This window comes from Lipophrys pholis, assembly GCF_963383615.2.
Source record: "Lipophrys pholis genome assembly, chromosome: 7".
NCBI lineage: Eukaryota > Metazoa > Chordata > Actinopteri > Blenniiformes > Blenniidae > Lipophrys > Lipophrys pholis.
In genome coordinates, this window is record NC_137638.1 from 27,456,737 (window position 1) to 27,462,686 (window position 5,950).

The following is a 5,950-nucleotide window of genomic DNA, read 5'->3' on the forward strand; positions in this document are numbered from 1 at the left end:
CCGTCTTCCGTCTTCCAAGGTAAAGTGATTCATACTTTACCTTGAGATGATTATTGAGTTTACTGTGTTGTTTATATTTTTTGGACCATCTGTTGAGTATTGCCAGAAAATTTTATGAGTCACGATTCAAACAGTACATGAGACCATGACATGCCTTGTTGTTTATGATTAGAATGTTGTACTTGAATTAAGTAAGAGAACTGTGACTGCCAAAATAATTTGTCTATGTGAATTTACACCTAACCAAAAGTGAAAACAAGAGCTCACGGTTAATGTGCAGCTTTTTCATGGGTAAGAGCTAATCATTTTAAGCTGAGTTTCCAAATTGAGAGTGCATCCCTACCTCACTTACCGTCAATACGTTACAGCAATTAAAGCACTGCTGCCGAGTCCTCGACTAACTAAATCAAGAATGGAACTCTTTGCTGCCAGATTGTTTAGGTGCTAAAAGATAGTAGCCAGCAAAGGTGCTTCTTCCCTCCTGCAGTGGAGAGGCTGGAGTGCTTCAAGCTCCCGTTGTGTGATAGACACTGAAAAGATGAGTCATTCGGAGATCGACATTGTTGCCTTGGCAGCCAGAAGCCTTGAGTGCAAGGAAGTGAAATGTTTTACTTTCCAAATCTTGTGGGGCCCGTCTTCTGATCTTCACATCCGTTGTGTTTTCCTTTGTGTGACGGCTGCAGGTGATCAGATGGCCCGCCTTTGGGATGTGAGGTATGGGGACCTGCTGGGCAGCTTTAAGGGCCCCTGCTAAGTCTATGGCGTTCACTCCAAATGAGAAAGGTACACATCATGTCAAGGTGTGGGCCACAGGTTTACCAGCTGGATGTTTGATTTGTTCATGTTATTTTTTTTTTCTTCTTCTGTAATCCAGCTGTGTTCTGCACCGGGGCCAGAGATGGAAACATCACGGTCTGGGACACCAGCTGCAGCAAAAAAGGTAGACAACGACTTCAGCTTCATTTAAAAGGAGGTTGTAAAGCTTTGTGTGCTTACAGATTTCGATTTCTCCCCTACAGTTATTAACCTGCTCATATGTGAACGTTTGTCTTCTCAGATGGTTACTACAGACAGGTGAAGCAGATCAGCGGCGCTCACAACCCATCAGAAGCAACCCCCCCCCCCCCCCCACCTCCAGAACGAAAAGGAAGCGGGGCAGCATGGCTCCCAGCGTGCTAGGTTTCTTCAGGACTTGTTTGGGACAAAATGTTGATACAAACATTTGTTTATGAATAAGGAATTTAAATAAATATTACAGTTAATTCTTCTTCAGTAGTTTGTAATAACCTGACAGTTACAAAAGACATGCTTGGATATTCCCACAGTTTATGCAGCAGGACGGTGACATGTCTGGGGGGATGTAATAACATTTCTTATCAAGCTTTTTCAAACTAAAACCTTGACAATCCTCTGATCTGCTACACTTCCATTGCATGGTTTTCCATTTTAACCTGAAATATTCCTCCTTCAGTTCCTTATTTTGTTTTGGAAAATTGGGACAAGGGTGTTTGTCTTTTCTCTAAGGCTGAAATAATCAGACCATCCTGAAGGAACCCTGGCTATATTCAGTCCTGAACTGAAATAAGACACATCATCTCAGAACTGTGCAAGTGAAGGAGCAATCTCACATCATATGGAGGAAATATCAAGGAGAAAACCATATTCATGCAATAATGTTTGGTTTCATACTGTCCACCTGTTTAATAAATCATTTTTCTGTGTTGGATCTTTTTGCAGGTCAGCCAGCAGAGCGTCACAGTCGTCCTGTTTCAGGATGAACACACGCTCTTCTCCTCCGGGGCGGTTGATGGGTACAAACACACCACAACTTGCCAGATCATCAGAATGAAACAACTTTAAAAGCCAGGAAACTATTTGGTCATTTAAATCTTTTTTTTTTTCTTCCTTTTTTTAAACGGAGTAATCAAGATGTGGGACCTGAGGAAGAACTACACTGCGTACTCTCAAGATCACTGTGCCTTTGCAGATGTACCCATACCCCGGCTCCTGCATGCGCACCACACTGGGTTAGTCTCATTCTCCACTGACATCATTGTGCACATTAGATAAACAAATAACAACACAACACGCTGAATGAGCAGTTTCTGTGTGTTTCAGGTTACTCCGGAGTTGTTCTGGACTCCTCGAGGTCTAACGTCATGTGAAACTGCACAGACGACAACATATACACGTTCAACGTTTGTGTTACCAGAACAACTCCAGGTAAAGTAACACTCATTTCACACTCGATGGCGATCATGTCTAATGTCCCGTGCTTTAACTTACTCTTAGAGCTTTTACACACATTAAGATGTAAATGGTGAGACTTAAAACTACAGTCACACTGAATTTAACTTTGTTCTTGTGTTTGTCATTTCATTAATAAAACATAAACTATAGTTTTGATATAAATGGCAAAAGCATTCAAATTGGCTTTTATACTGCTGTGTATGATTGTTATTTGATTATAGGCCTTTACATGCCAGATTATATTTAATTAATTGTCCAAATTATCCCGTTTGTCTGCTTGCTGTTTTGCTGTAGTTGTTGGTAAGTACTTTTCATTCAAGCTTGTTTTTTTTTTTTGCTGTAACATTTAAAATCTAACATAAAATGTCAGCGCCTCATTAACTTTAAAAGTGTAAACTTAACTATAGTTTTAGTAAAAATGGCAAAACTACACATGAAAGTTTAAAAGCTGTGTTGACTTTCTGCTAAATGTTAAAGATGTTTTTTACGTCTAGAAAAATTTAAATTGGTGAATAAAAAGGTTGCAGACCCCTGATGACAACAAGGTGACGGAAATTAAAAGAAGACATGCTTCTTGAATGGTTTTAAATTCTCGAAGTTTTATTCTCAATGTCCCAAAAAGCAGTCAGATTGAAAATGGCAATCATGTGAGACAAACAGCCTTTTCAAGCACGTCGTCACTGGAATATTGACAATACAAAAGGCTTTCCAGTTTATTTGGCGTCAAACTGACCCGTGTATTCTCATTAATAGTCCCCCGTTTGTGTCCACAGTGTCGGTCTTCAGCTCCTCGTTCTATTTGGAGTCCTCTCTCAGCCCGGATGACCAGTTCCTGGCCAGCGGCTCCAGTGACAACAACACTTACATCTGGAAGGTGAAATCCCACTGGTGTCATGAGATCTTGTTCTAACAGAAGTATCCTGATTTATATGGTGGTATGGTGGCCAGAGGATTAGCTAACTTTTTGTTCATTGCAGATCTCTGATCCTCAACATGCTCCTGTGATTCTTCAAGGCCACAGTGAAGAGGTGACGTCTGTCGCCTGGTGTCCCTCCGACTTCACAAAGTAAAACCAGGATCTCCAACACTACACTTAGACGTACGAGCTGGCCAAGGTCAAATGGATTTGACGATAATTTATAATTGTCAGCATCTGTACTCGATTTTTTTACTCACAGATTAGGAGGCAGCTGCTGCTAAAGTACTGATACGTGTTAGATTTTCTCTTATTAACCTGACCGATAAGGACTATCTGGACCTCACAGTGACGGGGATCAGTTGGGTTCAGGTGACAGGTTTGTTTGGAATTCGGAAAACTGAATATTTTTTTAGAAAATGACTCCCATCCTTGCATGAAGAATAATCAAAGTGGAAAGTTAAGTAATTTCTATGAAAACTCAAATTGTTCTTTGTCTATTTACACCGGATGTTGAGTTTCAACCTAATTGAACTGCATTGTAATTTCAGAGGCGCAGTTTAAATCAAACTGCAGCGAAGTATCTCCTTAGTGAAATTCTGCCTTCTGAAACCAGTCTGCACCCTCAGGAGGGCAGCGACCCGTCACCTTTGACCCTTTCCCTCCTGATTATGGGCTTTGTTGTCCTTTCTCATTGCCATGAGGGGTTGTAGTCCTCACTGCTGATATTGTGAGTGGATATAGTTTCCCTTTATGACGCAGCCCCTCATGACATCACACTTTGTAATAGTACATCCTAACTCACGCGTATATAAAAATCTAATCTTTCGAAAGGTAGAAAAACATTTTTTAACTTAAAATTTGTATAAACCGGTAAATATAGTGTTGTTGTTGTGTTTTTTTTGAGCCAACATTTCTTTGTGGGACCTCTTGAGTTCGGTCTGGTCTCCCCACAACCATGTCACAGTCATTATCTGCAATTACATGGACCATGAGTAATCTGATTAACAACAGATCTGATTTAAATTGCATCATGTGAACATTTGTTTCTGATTAGATTGGATCCTATCTGGAGGAAATCAGGATCAGATCCGTGGAGTTGGCCCTGGAAACAAGTGTTTCCCACAATTGGAGCTTTGTGTGACCCGACAATGCTTCAATGCATTTTATTTTTTGCTAAATAAAACGTACCTGTATCTTTAATGTTCACCATTCAGAAGCTGGGAGGATCATCATCTAGTTGTTTTAATACTTCACCTACATTTGAGTATTTAATTTCTTGCTGATGAGGTTTCCGATGAGTCTGTGTTCAGTCCTCTCTGCTGTCTGCTGACAGATTGCTTCCTACTCTGATGACCACACTGTGTGGATCTGGAGGCTTCACCGGGAAATGGATGGAGCTCCATCACCAGTGGGAGAGGCTAACCTTGTTGGCTGGGCTCGTCCTGTGTCTGTCTCAAGTGAGGATCTAATAAGACAAAGTATTAATCCTCTGTTTTTCACAAGATTGGAGCATATTGCAGCTGTCAGTAGCAAGTATTGGTTAGAAAAGAAAGTCAAATTTTGGTAACATCTTAGCCGGGAATGCCCCTCAGGACTTGAACTGCATTTTTTTAAAATGGTGAATTATCTTGAAGATAATACATGCACGCCCGTACGGACTTGGGTTTCAGTGTCCTGCCAGGATATTTTGAAACTGAAACTTCTAATATCAACACAAATACACTGGATTTATTTTGATATCATGGAAATGAAAATTGTACAAAGAGTGTTTTTGGACAATTTTCCACTGGCACTGCCATCTCATTGGACATTCCAAAAGAAGTTCTTTTATCCTTTAAAATGTCTTTCAAATGTTATATAACAACAAATACATTAATTTGTTGTTATATAACAACAAATTAATGTATTCAAAAGTGATATATTTAAGTATAGTTACTACATTAGAAATGTAAGTGTGTACAGGTGTTGCTATAATAGATTTCAGGGTGGGAGAGGTGTAAAAATCTGTATTGGTTCAGGCTGGAGGGAAAAACTTAAAAAACAAAGACAACTTTGTGTTATTTATTCCAGAAATGTGAGCCCCTGACTTACGGTGTGTCTGAACTAGTGTTGTATTGCACTGCTCCTCAGGGCCTCCAGTCTGAGCTGAGTCCACTCCGGCCAAGACCCAGAGGAAAGAGAGTCTTGGGGTTCTCCCCTCCCCTCGGACCGCCTCCTGTGCCCCCAGTGGAGCTGCCTTGCCTCTGCCCACCAGCACCTCATCACAGGTCCAGTCTCAGAAGGCCAAGTCACCTGTCGTCCGTCAGAGAACGCCGACTTCCATCAAACAGTGGTTATCCCCGGGCCATGGGTTCCCGTCTCAGGACAGACCACATGGGGCCACATGAGAACAAGAAAATATTATGGAGGGCCGGACCAAAACTCTGTATCATCTTAATTGTGTTTTATTTATATAAAGCAGTAAATAACATTATTTTGATAAGATTCTAAGACGGGTAAGAGTATACGTATGTTACAATTGAGCAATGAAAAAGACAGGTTGTCTCCGAAAAGAAATTACATTTATTCAATATAATTTCCCAAAACAATGGTTAACGAAATGTGAACATTTGTACAGTTTATGATTCACTATATTAGTGACCATTTTCAGCCACATTCAGTAAGATACATCATATTAGAAAATAATGATGCCTACATTTGTGTCCTTGTGGCTGTGGTGCTTCATTCATTTCATGCGGTTCTGCACGGGGAGGCGGGCGTGGACCTGTGCACAGATCTGTG

At 40.7% G+C, this 5,950-nt stretch overlaps 1 pseudogene across 1 annotated transcript; it reads left to right on the forward strand.

The window, feature by feature from the left end:
* Window positions 1-538: 538 nt before the first annotated feature.
* Window positions 539-5,556, forward strand: LOC308111628 (denticleless protein homolog; annotated as a pseudogene). Its single transcript has 10 exons — window positions 539-783; window positions 875-940; window positions 1,058-1,110; window positions 1,738-1,811; window positions 1,920-2,027; window positions 2,119-2,223; window positions 3,024-3,124; window positions 3,228-3,316; window positions 4,503-4,626; window positions 5,300-5,556. The product of its transcript is annotated as a denticleless protein homolog (transcript).
* Window positions 5,557-5,950: the final 394 nt, after the last annotated feature.